General features: G+C 41.6%; 1 protein-coding gene across 9 annotated transcripts in view; it reads left to right on the forward strand.

Moving 5' to 3' along the window:
- The window catches only part of rbfox3a (RNA binding fox-1 homolog 3a), a 511,621-nt gene that overhangs the window by 47,404 nt on the left and 444,235 nt on the right, over positions 1 to 19,982 (forward strand). The window contains exon 2 of one of the 9 annotated variants that reach the window (XM_074663815.1): positions 7,673 to 7,790. The exons of 7 other annotated variants lie outside the window; for them this stretch is intronic. The gene's annotated coding sequence lies outside the window, so the exon portion shown is untranslated. The remainder of the gene's footprint in view (positions 1 to 7,672; positions 7,791 to 19,982) is intronic. One more of the 9 variants, XM_074663814.1, reaches the window with a different exon arrangement.

A 19,982-nucleotide genomic window follows, 5' to 3' on the forward strand; every position in this document is an offset into this window, starting at 1 on the left:
TTGGTGTACGTCTGCGCTCTCTGAGTGCTTTTCTAGTTGTTTTAATAGAAAGCAACTTAGCAGCTTGATAAAAATCAGTTTGGCTTTTCAAACAAAGTGTGCAAGGCTGGCAAGGAGAGTTATTCCCTCTGAGGGACTGAAGAAACACAAGCAATAAAAATAAGAGCAGACAAGATGCAAAGACAAGGTGAAGGACGCAGAGGACGATGAGGTGTGTCTATGTTTGTGTTGTCATTTGTGTTTGTTTGTTCTTGTTTTTATTCGATGTGTGTGTGTGTGTTTGTGTGTGTGTGGGTGTGTTCACACTCCACATACGGCAGTCAGCGGGATGCTTCCTGTCCGAGGTGGCATGTGCTCTTATCTTAGAGTGCACAGTTGTGTTACTCTTAGTCCACAATTCATGTGATAGTTTAACCCTTCCATGCTATATCAAACAGTGGCGTGGTTTCTCTTTGGAAAGTTGAGGATTTAGACCAGTATTGCTTTAGCTTGGCTTCAATAAACCAATGTACTGTATTTAAGGGTGGTTTGTGGTTAGTAAGGACAAGAGATCATGTGACCTCAAGTTAAAGAGCTTAAGGAATGAAACAAAGAAACCCAACTTTTTGGAGTTGATGCTGCATGAAGTCTACTTGGATGGTTGGATGAGTTTTTGCATGGTTATATCAGTGAGAGCATCAGTGACATCAGATATTTAAAAAGTGTGTGTGTGCCCTAAGTGTCATTTGAAATAGAAATCGAAGCAACACGTATGTTGATTTTGCTGTCAGCTCTCAGCTTTTGATTCAGCTCATCACCAACGCTGCAGGATGACAGCTGACTAAGATGTACCATTACACTGGCTCAGCGTCTGCAAAACAGTGTGATTGTGTCACAGCGTGTCTTAGCACACATGTGCATTCTTCATGTGTTGTCGTCGTGCACTCCCCTCTCATGGATGTGTGTCTCCCTGTGTCTCTGCGTTCTTGTGTTTGTGAGTGGATTCTCCGACCCTGACGATAAATGAAATAATCAAATGTTTATGGTGCGTAAAATGGCAATTGGCAGCACTGGTGACCCTGTGTGTGTTTGAATGTGCTGCGTGTGCATGTGTGTGCTGGTGTCAGTGCCTGTGCATGCTGCACTGTCAGATGCAAGGTTGTTATTAACAACTCTCTACCCAGAGAAATGAAGCAGAGGCAATACAGGGTCTGTCAGGCAGCAGAGGGAGGGCCAGAGACAAAGCAGTAAAAGTGAGAAATATGCACATGGTTTTTCCTCTTCTACACACACACACACGCGCTAACGCCAAACAATAGTGCAAGATTATTTAAGCAATCTCCAGGTTCAGATGAAGGTCAGAGGCAGTGCGTGGCAGGTTTCCGAGCTACGCCTGAAATTAAAAAGGTTAAAATTAGACAGGGATTTAAAATACTCTCTGACTTCCCCCAGAAACGTCTAATAACTGCAGTCTAACCTTTTCCAGAGACTATTACATTTAATCATTTCTCGTTGAATCTGCAGGAGACGGCATGAATGAGTCACAAAACCACATTAGCTTTGACAGGCGTTTGAGTAAACAGAGAGCACACTTAAACAGGACGCCGTCCCAGTTCAATCAAACAAGTGACAGCCAAATTACCCACTCTGTGCCACTACACTCCCCACACCTCCCCCACAGCCGTATGCTTTTTTATCAATCAGTGTTTACAGGCAGGTTAGGCAGAAATGTGAAAAAGGACTCATGAGAAAGAGCTACAGCTTTATGGCTGCAGCGATGAATGTTTGATGGAGTGGAAATCACACACGTCTGGAGTCAGCAGAAATGGAAGTGACAAATTACAGTTAGGCTGCTGTTCGGAAACTTTTTATGTGCTTTCGGAATGATTTCAGAAGTTTGGTGTAATGTGGAGTAATTTACCGACAACAAATCTGTTAACACACATGAGGAGCTCCTCCACGACATATCTCTGAACTTTATTTCTCCTGCAGCAGCTTGTGGTGTCATTTACCCAGATTCTCTCCCTCTCCTTTAGTTCCTACAAGACAATGTTAAGCCCCCTCCTTCCCTCTTTATCTCCTGAAGTCTCCTTTGATGAGATATGTGAGATCTCAAGTCTATGGGATCATTGCAACAAATGTTGAGCATGAGGTGTGACTGATTTATGGAATCATTTCAAGATCATGATCCAAGGATAGTCATGTTAAAAACCTGTTTTTTTGTTAGAATTGGTTAAGTTCTAAAAGTCATAAAATGTGTGTCGCCTTATGTCAACAAAATTACATCTCAACAGTTGCCAAACTTAACCTTGATGTTAGAAGTCCCCAAACTTTTAAACCTGTGGCCCTCAAATATTAAGACCAGCAACCCCCTGCTGTGAGAATACACTCCACAATAAACAAAAAAACCCAACAACACTTTACTTTAGTGGTCCGCAAATTTCATCGCACTAAGGTAATAATTAGATAAAGTTTTTTCTTATTTCTTTCAAATTACCCCCTTCATTTTATGAGAATTTGTTGAAAATTAATACATAACTTCTGGCCAGGTTCTGTACTTGCCTGTACTCGCAGTGTCTATCACAATCAGGTAAGGCCAATTTACAACCCTACTCTTGGTGAATATCACATCTGAAGCCTTCAGTTGTATCATGTAAAACATTATAGGCCTAATCATAAAGGTTAATCATTTTGTGATCTCAATTATGCATATCAACAAACTGGGTACTAAAGAACTTGGTGAAATCAAATATAACTATCAACTACTTACTGGGAAATTGAATTATTCACTTACCATTCCAAAGGTAACTAGGGGGCGCTATAGAGCATTCATTTTTGAACATGTAGCAGATTCATAAATTGTTTTGGCCATGTGAATTTTGGGGCTAGGTGGGTTCACTTTTTTTTTTCAAAGCAAAAGGCACGCAATTCGGGGTTAATGTTCGCCAAAGAAATAGTAATTATCAAAAGGGTTTCAATAGGGCTCTCACCCAACCGTTGGTTTGTGGGCTCAGGCCCTAATTATCAGAGGACACAATGAACTTGACTTCTGTATTCAAGAACTAAGCAGCTCTTTATCACCTGCTTCTCTGGAAATAGCAGAAACTTTGGAATACTTCTAAAAACATTTTGTGGTGCGTTGTGATTAAATTTCAAATAAATTATTTGCTAATTGTCACCCTCTTACCTTGCAATTTGGAGTACATTTTAAATAAACTGGAAAAAACAGTAACCTACCAAATGTGACTTGTGACAATAAATTTGGGCATTATTTCAAAGTTATGTGCTAATGTCAAGAAAAGTTATGTGCTTATTTCAAATAAATAAGGTAAACTTTGTCTAATTATTACCTAAGTGTGCTGAAATTTGCCAACCTCTAAAGTATAGTGCTACCAAAAACCCTCTCAGATACTTAATTTATCTGATATGTAGAAAATCAGTTTACCTATGGTCACATATGTCCGTGTTTCCTAAATGAATCTGCGTCCACTGATATCCTGGTTTAGTCACCTCGGGGGTCTTCAAGGCATTTTGCGACCCCCCATATCGGTGTTTCCCAACTCTTAGATCAAACTTTTTAAAATGATTGATTGATATAGAATTATTCTATGTGGATTTATATGTCCTAACAGTCATGAAATGACATCAGTTGGTTCATACCATATTGTGTAAGAGAAAGATTCATGTTCCATATTTTTTCAATCAGAATATCAATCAATCTTATACCTGTGTATTGATCATTGTGTCACAGGAGTGCATTATGTTGCTGTGTTCATCTTGTGAACCACCTTTAAAAGTAACAACTGATGAAATAACCTTTTGTACTCATGTCTTTATTATTAGCAACAACAAAAGTCTAACAGAATGATATTTTTCCAAACATATTGGCTTCAAATTTTGTTGAATTTACAAACCTTGTAGTCATTTCCCTTGGTGAGCAAGAGGAATTAAAGGTATCACTCTCCCTGAGGATTGGCCGCCTGGTTTATTGTGCTACATCTTGAAAAAACATGAGTGAAAAGACGTGTGGAGGTGTACATGAAAAGCTTTCTTAGCCCAGCTTTGAGTCACTTCCCTGCAGTGATGTCACTTATTAAGCATGACAGCTTTGAGGAAAGTCGACTTCATTCAGTCTGTGAGCCAGCTCTTCTCACCATCCAGTTCTGTATTCAAGGGGAAGCTTCTCACTGACAAATTACTATCATTGTCTTTTTTGATGAGCTTCTGAATTATTATCCTCTCCACAGTGATCCATGTAGTGCTATCTTAGATTCACAGCCGTATCTGTTGCACCATCAGCAGCTGAAGCACAGAAGATCCATCATGGCTGCATTGTTAATTCTGCTAATCTATCACTTGCTATGGAAATGAAATCCAGGCACCTGTTCAACTAATATTCAAATAAGCTTTAATGATTGCTCTCATTTCCTTTTTTTACCTTTAGGAGAGAGAATCATTAAACATATCTTTTCAGTGTTTTCTGAAACTTGTTGAACACTCCTAAAGGTAACTTAAATGTTCAGTTTGGAGGCTGTAGTTTGAGGCACCATTCAGATGTAATCCGTAATGCGAACGTTGATCCTGATATTCACCCACAGGGCAAAATATTAGAACCACCTCACAGTACATCTCATACCCACAGAGTGGGATCAATCCCTCGCTGGCAGTCTCAGCTTTAAGTGTCTATAAGCTTCACAAAGGCAGAGCTGAATGTGTTTGACTGCTTAGATTGGTGGGGTGTACCTGGCGGGGATGAAGAGTGCCCTATACAGTATATGCGTCCCTCTGCGTGCATGCATGCTTGCAATCCTGTTAGATTTGGTGGGTGGATTAGAAAGTGAAAGGTGCCCAAAAGCGAATGTTTGTGCCAAGTAGATGGGCTCCTAATCCTCTAATCTACACGCAGAGATTTGGTAAATGTATGGAGTGTGTAAATCTTTGTGTGTAGGTGCAGTTGAATTGTAGAGTGACTTGTGTGAATGTTACATCTACAGGTGATCTTTCCTCACATTTCATGCTTGTTCTAAATGCTGGGTGTTCCATTAGTGTTCCATGATGTTGGTGTGTTTTATAAATATATATATATTAAAATGTTATAATAGGCTTTAACTTGCTCACATGGATGTTTGCATGAATTATTAACACCTTTGAGATATATTTGAGAACAGAAACATCTCTCTGGTTTCTCTCATCCTCTCCATGCTTTCACTTCCTCCCCTCCGTCTCACGCACGTCCACCCACCTTGATCTCTCATCTATTTTAAATGCTCTGTGGAGGGACTGAGCTGCCTGTAAACTCCGAGCGACAATACATTCCTTTTAATTAAGCAATTAATATTGGTTGACAACTTGGCTGGGTGCATCATTTATTCTAATGTGCTGTAGAGATGTTCACGTTGGGCAAATGAGTCATGAGGCGAGCTTGGAGAAAAGGGGGGGCAGCTCAGCAGCTCACCAAAATTCACACACACACTTTAAGAGACCATTATCTGAGGTTGATGGGATGGGGGAGAATGTAGGGAAGTGCAGGCATGATAGGAAGTGGAAAGGAAACTCTGGACACTTGGGATTCTGGAGTTTGTTTTGAAATTGAGACAAAAGTGTGACCATGTGTGGTTTTAGGATATTTCACTTTTGTTTTTGAGGTTATGAGCAGTCATTTATCACTTTGACGTCTTTACTTCTTTCTGCACAAGCCGCCATGTTGGTCTTTACAATTGCATCCCCTCTAATTTTCTATTATTGATATGACACAAACATTAAAATCTGTGTGGTTGTGTTGAAAAAGACCGTAGACATGTTTCATTTCTGGCTCAAGACCATAGACTGTAAAAACCATGGACGTAGTCTCCCTGAAGTCACCCGTAATGGAAAATGAAGCACATCGGCTATAGCGGCCATATTGGTAGGGCTTCATGTACAGCTATAGGGCGTCTGTTGGTCATGTGACCCTGAGCTGTGCTTCTGATTGGGTGAGCTCGGGATCTTAATATCCTCTGAATGGCCGAGTTAAAAAAAAAGTCACACCCCTGTACAGTGTGTGCCGATAGTAAAAAAAACGACTCAGACAGGAGACGTTTTTTGAACCAGGCTGTAAATAGGTTAATTTCTGCTTTGAAATCAGCTTTCTTTGCTTGGTGTGTATGTGACTTTCAGTACTTCTGGAGCCAGCTTCAAGCCAACACTCCAGAAACAGCAGATTTTAGCACTCCTGCATTGTTTCATATTCTTAGACTGGAGGATGACGCTTGATGAAGACATGCAATTTGCAGGGATAATTTGTCTTTTAGGATTGTTGAACTACCTTCTATGGCACGTTCAGAAAATGAATCTCTGTGACATTATTGCTGCATTTTACAGTGGTCAAATGCCCTTTCTTTTTTTTTTCCAAGCTCCTTTAGTAAAAAACAAACTCAACAAACTGTTCGCAATCCTGGGGTTTATCACTTTATGCATTAACCTTTACGTCAGCCATATGGGGGATGTTGATTTTTATAACAAGGACCAAACTTTATTCCATACATGCAAAGAGAATACTTGTAAAGTTACTAGAGGACTATCAAGTCTCACGAGGAAGGCAAGTGTTGCCAAACTGTTGAATTAAAGAAAGTAAGAGGATTTTCCAGTTCTGTTAAACTCAATTTCTGTTATTTCTTTGTCATCTTCCGGCTTTGACAGTGACCACAGAGTCTGCAAAAGGAGAGCTGCAGGATTCCTTTTAGCTTTGGCGTCTCTTAGGTGCTTTCATTCCTGGGAGAGAAAGGTTTAAGAGAAAAAATACTGCCAGAATAATCCTGCTTTTGATCATGATTTTCAAATTAAAGCCCTTTTTTTGTATCAGAAAGTGAAAAACCCAACACCAAAGCTAACCACAGAGGTGATGCAGGGAGCTGTTGCTAAACTGGCATGTCTCCTGATACTGGCTGACAGTCGGGGTGAAAACCTCATCACAACGGAGATGTTCTGCACTCCAGGAAAATACAGACAAAATGCACATGCCAGTAGCTTATATGGTGAGTGTGTGTGAATGTGTTGTGCTCCACGATGACAGCTTCCCTGAAAACCTTGAAAACAAACATGATGAATGTGATATAGGTTGGGGAATACAATCAGAAAACATTATTCTGCATTGAAACAAATATGCATAAAATATGCAGCAGCATGCATAATGCACGAGTGCTCATGAGGGAGCCCTTGACCTTAACTCACTCCCTTGGCTCTCCTCGGTCTGCCCTTGGATGGCTCTTTGACCTCAGCCTCAGCCTCAACAGCGGCTCTCTTGACAGCCTCACCCTCTGGCACCCTTCAGCAGGCCTCCCTCACCCACCGACCCGACCTGTCCCTCCTCACCCCTCCCTGGCAGTCTCACAGTCTCAGCTGGTTCCTCACAGGAACGGCAACACAGAGGCTGTTTAATTGGTTGCTGGAAAGTAGCAGATTACCAAAGTGTTCACACACACACACTGCACAGTCCCGCACACACATGCACACACTCGCTGCCTGGTTTTAATTAGGAGGGTCTAATTAAGTGTGTATGCATGTCCACAGCAATGTCTATAAGTGTGTGTAGGCCTCCTTTCTCTCCTTTTTAATGGCCTTTTCGGACTTTTAGAAATGAAATTGTGGACAGTGAATGGATTTGGTGTAGTTTGACCGAGTCTATTTAACAGCCTCGATTTTCTCCTTGTTCCAGTTTGCTGGCTCACAATAATGAAGCAGGGAGCCAAACATGCTCAGAGGAATGTGGTCATCTCTTTCTCTCTACCCCTCTCTCTGTCTCTGCTTCACTGTGGATGGCACTTGCGAAGTGAGTGAGTAATTCAATTCGACTCTTATTATACATTGACAGTTCATGGTAATTGCAGCTGTTCTAATGTCCTCCATTACATGTGACCGCGGCACCAAGTGCTGGCTTTAATTTGGTGACCGGGGAGAGAGCAAGACATGAAATTAAAGCTGAACAAGGGTCACTACGGGTGACGGGGACCGGAGAGGAGCCAGTAGATGACAGTCAGGTTGGGATTTTTAGGCTGAATTAACACTTAGATTAAGTTTTCATGTTGGAATGATTGAAACCAAAGCCTACAAAGTCCTCTATCTACAGTTTTAAGAGTCCTATGTCCACAGCAGTAAACATCAAGGATGTGTGTCCCCAACAGGAGTAAATGCCTTCACTCTTGTTTGGACACCAGAATAATTGGTAGATCGGTACATGAGGCTGTAGTTCTGGTTAATGATGACCAATATTCATAACATGTCAAATTTTAGTGTGGCGCAGTGTGGCATGTTTTGCTTCGTGCAGACTTTCGGGCACCTTTTGCACACCTTTCCATCGCTTCCATAGACTGTATAAAACATGGACGTAGCTTCCACGATGTCACCCGTCTGTTCCTGAAACTGTGAATTAAAGCTAATCTGTGGACGCAGCCACATTTGCTATGACGCCGGCTGTGAGTTTCCTTTTGAACAGCTACAGGGCACCCGGCAATCATGTGACCTGAGCTGTATCTCTGATTGGACAATGAAACGATCCTAATAACTTCTGAACTGAACGTGTGTGCGAATAATGAAATAAGCGTTCTAGACCCAAGCTGTTTTCTGAACCAGGCTGTAAATATGCTTTTTAATGCTAGAAAAGTCAGTTTTTATGGCTGGGTGTGTACGTTACTCGCTGTTTTTCTGCAGCCAGCCTCAAGGGGATTCACAATGAACAGCAACTTTTAGCACTTCTGCATAGGCTTCATTTTTACTAACCAGATGTTGCCCCTTGATCGCTACCCACCCTCATCCTGTTTCCTGACTTATCCACTATCCTGTTCTCTTCAAATAAAGTCATAAAAGGTGCAAAATATCTTTAGCAATAAACACTTAGTTGCAAATTGTCTTATAAGCTTCTTTGGAGTTTATTGTCACCAGCGTAAGTGTGGATGTTAACCTTGATGAAAGGCAGAAGCTGAGGTCCCATTAGCTGAGTCGTTTTCACAAACCTGTTCCTGAAACTGTATTTCTTCCTTTGTTGCTGGAATAATGTGAAATGTCCAGGCTCTTAAACTCCCAACTTATCCTGCATAGCTTATTAGCTCACCCGGCATCATTTTCAGCGGCACTGAGCACGCATTCACAGTTTTGAATACGAAGGGTTGCATCTCACGTCATCTTGCATGCACATATTGTTTTCTTGTGAAATAGACAGCAAATTGTTTTAACCTGAGAAATCTGCAAGCAAAAAGGTAAGATGAGAGCACTTAGAAATCTTCTTAAAAGCTAGCTAGGCAGTTTTTTAAACCATAGTTTTGGTTTTAAGTGTTAAGTTTCTCCATGATACCAATAGATGCATAATAACACTCTCCACTTCTATATCGCACACACGTTTTCACAAACTTCAGCCAAATTTCCAGAGGCTCTAATGCTCTAAGTGTTAAACTAAAAAGCTGACTCTGGCTTATATTTCTACGATTTTTCTCCGACAGCTCCGGTGCAGCTGTTTCTTTCATTAGTCAGCATGTTTACTCACATCTCTTGAGGTGACACGGGACAATCAAAAATAAATGCTTTTCTTGGCTGTACAGAAACATTTCTGAGAAAAGTCGGAGAAAGTTTTAAAGAAAGCTCATGAGGCAGTTTCTTTGGTGCCTCTGAGTGTTAAATTCTCCATCTTTACATGCTGGAAAACATTTTTGCTTCCAGCAAGTCGACAGGCTGAACATCCGCTGACTTGTATTCACGTCTCGTCTTCAGCTCTCTCGGTGTACCTGTGTTTGCTGTTTGGATTTTCAGCAATCGAAGCTGTGATTTTCTGGATGTGCCCCCCCCTATGGCGCCTACCTAGGCTTCCCTCATATCTCCGTGGGGAACTGTGAAATCCATTTAGAGCGTATAGAGGAGCTACAGGTCCCCGGCGTTCTGCCTAAAGCTTCAGGGAACACACAACAGCATTAATAATCCACACACATGGGAGATTTGGCGTTTTGGTATTCCACATGACAAAGTGCCTTTGATACCTGTTAGTTCCACCATGAAATGAAGAACACAGCATGAGCAAAAGTTCCTACATGGTGTTTGGTTGTTGTGCAAATAAAGAACGTCTGATTTGAATGTTTCTCTAAGAAAGCCCTCTGGTTTCTCTCCACACCCTTTAAAAAACACATTAGAAGGTCTTCCTTGATGCTTTCTTACCTCCTTTCAATTCTGCAATGCTGGAGTTATTTTTTGGAATTTGTGGGAACTCTTCCAGAAAAGTCTCTAACAAAATAAATCTGATACCCTGGGGGTTAAAGTCTCTCTGGCAGTACATCACAGCTATTGTTACAGCTATTATTTTTGAACCAGTGTCTATCCGAGCGTTGGACTCCCAGCCACCGGGTTGTCTTGAGCTGACATGACGGCGGTGTTATTGTATCCGATCTGCCTAATCGCAGCTTAATCTTTTCCAAGGTAATGCCAGGCGTTGCGTTCGTCAGGGGATGACAAAGCCTTGGCGTGGTTTTAATCTCGGTAACTGAGGCGCTGCGAGTCGAGCAAATGAACCTAATCTCCAGTCAGATGAAAGGAGGAATCCCCAGCTAACAGCGAGATGATGTTGTTTATTGTTTTGCTGCACTTATCGGCTTAACATGTAAAGATTTTACAAGGAACAGCTCAGTGGTTTTAAACAGATAAAGACGGCTTAGTGCCAAAGCTGTGTTTTCCCCACACAGTCTCGCCTCCTTTTGGTGTCATCAGGAGAAAGAAGCAGAAATCCAGTGGGAGTCAGAGGAGGGCCACCAAACGCAGGGTGTGTGAGATAAACTCTGTGCAGGGCTTTCTCAATCGTCTCACTCACCTTGAGAGTTTACAGATATATTTATTGGATCTATAAATTAAGTTTCTATTTATAATTGTCATCAAACATGGCAGGGCTCCTTTTTTCATCCAGCGATTAATCATTTTAGAAAAAGGTAGACCCACATCATTTTAACCGAAGGCTTCAGCTCTCAGAGAGAACCACTGTCGACTGATAAACCAGAGCTGCGTTGCCGTCTGGAGGTTTGCTTTGTCATTTTAATCAGGTTTAGCAATCTGACTTTGTGGCCCCGGGGATGGAATGCCAGGAGACCGAGGGCTCTGCCACCGTTTTTGACTTTTAATCAGCACATTTGGTGCTAAATAATTCAGACATGAAAACAAACATGCATCTGAAGTCTCTCTGTGTGCATCATGCCATCTAACTGAGTGTTAGCGCTAATTAATTGTGTACTTATTGTTGCAAATGGGCGATGCTTTGGGATTGAAACCCTTTGGCTTTAGGGGATTGCTTTGAAGTTCTGTGATCAGTAATGCAACACTTCTTTATGTGAATGAGGATTAAGGGCTTTCAGATTTGCTCTCTCAATGTTGGATGAATCTAGAAGATAACGCTTCATGTTATTAACTCATGGTTATGCAGACAGGCTGATATCTTTAACTTTATCACCAAAGTGTCATACAGGCAAACTGGACTTGTGATTTTGTTCTTTAAAGAGTCAGAAATCATGTCCTGGAAACTCATCAGGAACCCTTTGAATTTTTTTGCTTGCCCTGCAGATGGTTGAAGAGTTACAGTAATGAGAACATATTGCATCAATTATTGCCTGTGATTGATTGTGGTGCACATAGACATGTAGGCATGTTGTGAGCTCTCTCTTCCTTGTCCGTTTATTGTAATTTTTTCATTTCTTCTTTGCATTTGATGTGGATCATTGCTTTGTTTGGTTCATTTTTTGTTTGTGGAACTGGTTTTGATATTTCTCCTATTTTTTCTCCTGTGTTTGTCCGGAGATCCTACATATAACCATGGCTGCATTGTTTAAATGTGAAATCAGCTGTTAGCAGACTTTAGCATGTCATTGCTAACTGGTGCAAGGCCTGATGTTTCCCCACAAGGTGAGGAGAAGGAGGTGAGGATGACTTGCTGGTACTCGGGGTGTGAGCTAAGAAGTGACGAAATCGACCTGTCCTTCCATCCATCGTTATTGGGAATGCAAGATCTATCTCCAATAAGATGGACAAGCTAGCCATGCTAACCCAGCAACAGCACACATTTGAAGAGCTTCACTTGCTGTGAGCAGACATGATACGTGAGGAAAAGACTGAACAGACTGCTAAAGAAGCTCAGTCCTGGACCCTGAGGAGGTGGAGGCTGGCTGACCAGAGAATAATTCTATTCTATTCTATTCTATTCTATTCTATTCTATTCTGTTCTATTCCATCAACTTAAAGCTTGCCTTTTTATTCTTTAATGAGCTGTTTGAATTTTCTTGCTTCCCAAATAGTTGAAGAGTTATGGTAATTCAAAGAGCACTTTTAGAATGGGAGCGTTACAACAATTTAGCTTTCTCAAATAACTAGCGATTATGGGAGTGAGTTTATGGCTTTACAAGTTGAGGGTTTATGGTCCCACTATTGTGCACATGTGAAAACGATTAGATGGCCTTGCATAGACTAAAGTAGAGTATGAATGTGTATAAGAAAGAAACTAAAATCATAACTTAATAATAAAATTAAGAAAGGGTTAAACACAAGGTTATTTATAAACAGACATCAAGCAGCAACCCTGCACTTTTTGCTTAGTCTTGTGAATCTGTGTTTCACTTATTTGTAGGTTTACAATTCCATTCAAGCTGCATCTACTCTTCTTCAAGTGTTTCTGCTCTTGCTACTACCAGAAAGTGTCACTCTCACAACACTTTCTTACTTCCATCCTCTGTCTGTGGCAGCCAACCCTGAAGTCCAGCAGCCTCCACTGAGGACTCACATCAGAAACAGCAAAAAAAAAAAATCTATTCATTCAAAAAAGAAAATGTTATCCACTGCCACACTGTGCCTCAGTGATGTGATTTCAATAGTTTTCAGGCAGTGATCCAGCTCTTTCACTCAGAGGAATAAGATGAATCAGACTTCTTCATACACACGATATTTCAACGTGTTTTTTTCATGGTGAGAAAATGTCACCAGTCTGATCCTTTGTCCAGCCGCTGAACACAGCACCAGAGAAGAGCCGGGTTTGGCACAACCATGTACATCTTAGACACACATGCACAGTCACTGAAGATGGAAAGGGGTGGATAGTGTGTGTGTTTGTGTGTGTCTGTGTGTGCAGCAAGGTTAAGGCTGGCGGAGACCCACCTCCAGCTCTTTGCAGGCTAATAACTTCAATTATCTCAACACTCGGCTTCAGGCCACAGCTGATACGACAGCAGCAAGCATTATCTGCCTTTGATAGAGACTTTGGACACACACACATACACACACATGCGTGCGCGTCTAAAGCCAAACAGAAGTCTGGAAATGTGTGACCTCCTTTACTCACAGGGACACAGAATCTGGCAGCAAATACTCAACATTTTCTCTCTCACACACACACATGCACACACTCACACACCATACACATATAAGTCCCTTGAAGGGCATATAAAACCATCCTAAACAACCACCGGTGGGTAATTCAGCTCCATCAGGCTGTTTTAGCTTCAGACCCTTTCACAATAAAAGTCTGCGTTTTACTGGATACACACAAAATAAAGAGTGAGACAATTCTTTTATCTCCCCCTGGAAGACAAAGTCAAACCTTCCTTTTTATCAGCCCGTGTTAACCTGACATTTAAGTATCTCTTTGTGCCGTTTAGGATGCAGTAAATCGTAATAGTGGTGAGGTAAGTGAGATCATTGATTGAGCTGCTGGTTCAGGGTTAATGGCTGCTGCCATTTACTCTCTCTATAACCGGCTTTATTAGAGAGCCCACAGACTCTTGGGGAGCTTGGATTTTTATGCAGATAGAATTTTATCACTCTGGGGAGAAGAAGTCAGTTGTACTGTTTAGATTTCATCATTTATCTTGATTTTAAGCCTCTGCAAATTTACAAGATGTGTGGTAGTTTTTTCCCCGCAGTTGGCATTCTTGACAGCTTTTTTAATCATCATTGAAAACTAAAAGTCTAGTACATTAATTACTCACCTTAATATAAGACCCAAGTGCTTTTTACTTCATCTCATTTGTGCATTTTTCGTCTTCTCTCTTTTCTTGAACCTTCCTGCACATGCACTGTAGAAGTTTGCTTGTGAAGTCTGTTCCAATTAATGATGTTTGTGAATGTTTCATTCAAAATCACAAATCATCTGAGTGAACAAACTGAACTGAACCACAAAAGATTTGGTTCCCCTCCCATCTGGTGACCGTCTCTCTAGACTGTAAGAGTCTCCCAAACCTGCCCTCCCTTTCCCTTTCATGTCAATGATACGTACTGACTGAACCATCATGGCAGAATTGGTTGGGAGCCCTGAGTCGCTCAAGCCTGTCCCTGCAGCCCACTCACATATCTTTAAAATCGAGGAAGTAGCAATTATTTATTAAACTTGAGATCTTTAGGTGTCATAAAACGCGTGTACTTTTTATAGCTGATGTCTGTTTGAATGTTCCAAACGACAGACATAAAGCACTCACTGACTGTCGTTCACTGACTGAACGTACAGCCTTTCTTCCTCTAAGTTAGACAGTCACTGAGTGATTTTGGCTTAAGCTGACTCATAGGCTTGTTATTCACCACCGTCTGTTTTTGGTACAATCGCAAACAGAACTAAATGTTGATTCCTAGGCAGGGCTGCTAAGAAGTATTGAAAAATTTGATAAGTGAATCCTTTGTATGAATTAGAGAGTGACACAGGAGTGGATTTTCACTCCTGTCCCATCCCACTCACACAGGAAAAAAACCTGTCCCATCGCACTCCTGGTAAAATGACTCCCACTCCCATCTTGCTCCATTTCAGAATGACTCCTTCTCCTGTACTGTTCCCATTTTTCCCGCTCTTTTACTTTGGATTTGATTTGACATGTTTTTAGATTACTGTTGGCTTCTGGGAAGTGTAGTTCTTTTCACTTGAATAGAGTGTAGGCTTATTGGAAATAAACTACAAAATGGTGGGGCTTGTCACATATGATTAAAATTGACTCCCATCCCACTGAATTCTATGGGATTTTCTTGTCCTGCAGGATTCATGAAAAAATGTCAGCCTCTAGTATGAATCACTTAACTGAACTGATTCTAATGATTCAGTACCCGGAAAAGAACTTCTCTTCCCATCACTAGTTCCAATTTCCAAAAATATCAAATACCAGAGTCATTTTTCAGATTAGAGTTTCTCTCTCTTTGTACCAACTGTAAACTAGCCTCTTTAGCTAGGTTTGGCTGCAGAATCCCTTGGCTACGTTTAAAAAATTCTCCTGGTGTAGCTTGACAAAAAAGATCAACAAGGACTAGGACTTTTGGACCCATCAATCGGGCGTTATCGGGCTACGAGCATTATATTTTGATTCTTAAAGTCATCTGGTTGAAACCACCAGTGGATCAGCTTTGAGTCGTGTTGTGCTCCAGCCATTGTTTGGATACGAGTGTGAGATAGAAACATAAAACACTTGGAGTTTTCTATATCCCTTTGGCATCATAAAGACTTTGAGGCTGCAAAACTCAAAGCAAAGCAGTCAGGGTGGAAAGAAAGTGTGCATCAGGAAAGGTGTTGCAAAAAGATGAGACGACTGATGAAGGCCCTGAAAAAGAAATCTACAGGGGTTTGAAGACGAGAGGAGGAGGAGGACGAAGTTGACAGAGCAAGAAGGAGAAACAAGGGGATGAGGAGGTGGAGGAAAAGCAGAGGGGACAAATCAGAAAGAAAGACAAAATGACCAAAGGGACGGAGAGGAAACAAAACACAGAGGGGCATCCAGGGGACAGGCAGCACCGGTTGAACGCTCTCATTCCTGCTTCCTGTTTCATTTCCTCGCTTCCCGTTCCTCCTGCCAACCTCCTCACCCCCTCATCCCTCCTCCCTCCATCATCTCCATCTCTCCAAACAAGTCTTCTTTTTCTTGCATGAGAGAAATCCCTGAGCACATGCACAAAGTGGGGCCGCTGTCCCGTCAGAAGCGGTGGCAATAGCACAGGCCGCCGTCCTGATGTTTAATTCATTGTTGGGGAGTCAGAGAGGACAACAGGAAATAAAGAAAAGGCAAAGGAGGGGGAGGAAAGATTACCATTTCTTTCTGTCGCTGCTTTGTTTCCAGCCATGATAGTGAAAGTGAGATGAAATACGTGAGTGGGAGGGAGAGACTGAGGGAAAGACGAAGAGAAACAGATACACAGAGAAAAGGCACAAAGCAATGCGGAAGAAACGAGAGGAGTGTTTGGTGATTATGGAGGTCTGTCTGTTGTTTGCCTGTCTGTGGAGACATTCTGACAGGAGCAGAGCTGTGTGTGTGTGTGTGCATGCATGTGTGTGTACACAGTAGCCCTGACACTGTTCTGTCATCCTGACGTTAATCAGAGCTTGTTTAAATATCCCTTCAGAAGAGCAGGATTAGGGGGAGTCCCACTAGACCTGGCCCTGCTGGAATGTGTGTGTGTTAGTGTGTGTTTGTGTGTGTGTGTGTGTGTGTGTGTGTGTGTGTGTGTGTGTGTGTGTGTGTATGGTGTCAATCAGAAGTTATTTGTTGCCTGATTCTCACTCTTGAGATGGGGCACAGGTGTGAGGAGGATGCTCTCACCAAGTTCTGAGTTGCTGAGATTGGTTTGTGACTCTGAGGGCAGGAGGGGAGTCCTGTAATCTCAGCACATTTGTTGCTCGTCTGTACTTTTTGAAACACTTTCACATCGTGTCAGAGGTTTGCTTTGATGTGTCCTGCTCTCTCCCAGGCTTGGATTTATAAGGAGTACAAACAAAAAAAGGAAGGATGTGAGGTATTGAAGGTATTCAACTGAGTGGTTAACGGGCATTTATTTGTTACTGATGACGGAGCTCTCCTGTACTTCAATGATTTCTTTTTAAAGTTTTAAACAGCCACTGGCTGGTCAAACTCAGCATCCTCATTGGCAAAAACATCAGAAGTCTGTGTCTGAGTCAGAGGCCATTTACACACCCATGGTTTTAGGATGAAATACCATTTTTGTGGAAATGCCGACTTCATACTCTTCTTTGCCCACTTTCATTGTGGCAACTTAAAATGTAGGGCTGGGACAATATGCTATTCTCGCGATTCAATTCTATTACGATTGTTTGGGTGCCAATTCGATTGAAATTGAAATTCTTCGATATTTACGATTTTTTTGCTTTTTTAACACCAGACCATGTGATAAAGTGAAATGATCATGATAATGTCTACAGACTACATCAGGAGCCATACTTCCCCATAAAACGGACATCACCTGAGTCAGAGAGAAACGTTTCGCCCTCTGCTGGAGAAAAGTGGTAACTTTATTCCTATCCACTTTATAAACAAAGACTGAAATAAAAAAATTGAATTTGACAAAAAAAAAAGTTTTTTTGACAAAAAAATCCCAATTTTGGTATTGCAAAACAAAAAATCTTGATATATCGATCTGACTGTATTTCAACAAAATGTGCATCTGTTACTCCACTTCTGCAATCAGCCAAGATGCATTCAACTTATATATCAGATGATCAAAAGACTTGACAGTTATACTGCCAACTACGGGCCTGGCATGCATATTACAGTGTTTTCAATCCCTAAGCGTTTCCATGTAAACCCAAATTTTTTTCACCTTGATTTTTGCATTTTCAAGGAAAATGTCGTGTAAACCGGGCCTCAAACTCATGTCCCTGATGTTGATTTACTATACTACAATACTTTAACAGTTCTAATGATATTCTCAGTTGTCTTCTTCAGTGAAGGGAGAACTGATTTTCTCATCTGTGGATTCCGCTGCCCCTTTCTTACAGCCTCATTGCAATTTTCAGGTAGCTGAAAAGATTCTTTGCAGTGACGCTTGAAGGCTCTATTCCTCCTTTCTGAATACTTGTAGCACGTCATATCATCGCCTGAATGAAACATCCACACTAGAGAAACCATTTCACTGTCCAAGCAGCAACAACTCAGGCTCCTGTTTCCAAACACCATGAGCTGCTGAAATTTTTAGTCCTCTGCCTTGGAGAAGGTGCCTCGTGCTGTAAAGTAACTGCATCTCTTATCAGAAGGTGAGGGTTCAACCCCGGCTCCTGTAGTTGCATGCCAAAGTGTTCTTAAGCAAGACACTGAACCCCAAAAATGTTACTGCTTTTGTCTTGCTCTGTTCTTACCGAGCCACTTGAGAGGATCAGACGCCAGCGTCCTCTAGTGTCAATCCAAAGCTTGGATATATGGGGAGGTTCCAACAGGTGGAACACAAATCAGAACAAGTAAGCTTGAAAAAGAGAAAAGCTGAGAGAAAAAGAAGATTTCACTTTAGAATTTTACAGGTAGACTGATGTTTCATTCACTTGCTGGAGCTTCTTTCTTTAATGCAATGTCACATTTTCAGGTAGCTGAAAAGATTATTACATTGAAGTTTGGGGACTTTTCTCCTGTTCTTCAAATTCTTGTAGCTTGTTTGGTCTCAATCATGATACTCTCTGAAACAATAAAAACAACCATACTTGTGATGCTTTTTTACTGTGAGGGTTGCAGCGACTCTGGACACTGCTCTTAGAATTTAACCACTGGAAAAACTTGGGAAATGTTGGCTATCAGGAGCAGTAAACTCACGGACTGTGTCTACACTCAGAGTTTTTAGTTGATACACTTTGTTGCATTGATGATATTTTCATGAGAGATTTGTTGTGCTGAAACTTGTGGTTTTGAGCGTTATCTTTCTCAGAAATGGTGAAAAACTTACCGAAAACAATGTTTGGATGTGTTTTATCAGTTGCAAATGATTTATCCGACCAATATGTATCATGGATCTTTTTAAAAAAGGGGTCCAAAAGGTTTTTGGTTTGGTTTAGATAACTCCAAAGGACTTCATTTTCTGCAGCAAACAGTTGGAGTACAGACGTGTGTGTGTGTGTGTGCGTGTGTGGAGAAAGCTAGAGCACTTCATGAAGAATTACCCCTGCCTCTGGCCTCTGGCTTCAGGTGGTATTTCCTGGGTCAGGTCAAAGTTTCCCTGAAAGCATGAATTAAGTGTCATTAGGTGGCAAGCTTCAGATTAAGTCAGCATTAAATCTAATTAACGCAAAGCCGATGTGATGGACTGGATGGGCCCAGGATGTGTCAGGCTAATTGTTAGTGGCACTGTTTGTCTGCGTCTCCTCTGCTCAGCTAATGAAAAGGAAGCACCAACTTGTTTTGGGCTCAAATGTAGCCGCGAGCTACGAGCCTCCCCAGACGCCACCCGAGACCACAGAAGACTTTGTTAATGATCCAGAAAAACACATGGCTGCTGTTGTGACTGCTGTGAATAAGCTGGAGAATAAATGCTGCAGCTCGGCCTGTGACGGAGACTTGGAGAGGATGCTGGAAGTAATCAGATTGGAATGGTTGTTTGAGAGGACTCTTCGTGAGACTTCTGGGCGCTTTAAATCACTGGCTTTGATGCTCAGGCATTACCTTGTTTTATCATTCTGCTTGAATGACACGATTGCTTCACATTGCAGATGCTCCCCATCCCAACAGACATTTTGAGCAGAGGCTCCTCATCTCCTTCCTCTGTTCATGTGGCATGCTAGATGTATAATTGATAAAGCCACAAACCAATGTGTGCATAAACTGCGCTCACTGCTGCGTTTGCTGGCAGTTTTGTCTTAATTATTCACAAGCATATCATCATAGAAGAGACGACACGTTCTCCTTTTGACAGGGGGTTTAAACTGGGCCGCCGCTGTAAAGCTGCTCCGGATTTGTGGAGAGGAAAAGGCCCTCAGAGGGTTTCACAGCAGCAGAGACGCAGACAGTTGTTGTCCTCAAATTCTTCCCTGCTCCAGAAAAGGAAAAGGCTGTTTTTGCTCAGTTTTGCATCCAAGCCTCCTCAACTTAAGCAAAAATGAAATTCAAAACCAAGAAATTCCAATCTCGAAAAGCAGAATTTACTTCCTCATCCTTCATCGCTCCTCATGCTTGAAGACTTATCAGCTCTGTCTGGCCTTGTTATTTTTTACGATATGATATTTGCGGAATTCTGTGGCAACACTTGTGGCTCATGTGAAGCAAACATCTGAGTGT

This window comes from Halichoeres trimaculatus, unplaced genomic scaffold (genome assembly GCF_033239565.1).
Source record: "Halichoeres trimaculatus isolate MK-OKI-2021-1 unplaced genomic scaffold, fHalTri1.1 fHalTri1_scaffold_23, whole genome shotgun sequence".
Classification (NCBI taxonomy): domain Eukaryota; kingdom Metazoa; phylum Chordata; class Actinopteri; order Labriformes; family Labridae; genus Halichoeres; species Halichoeres trimaculatus.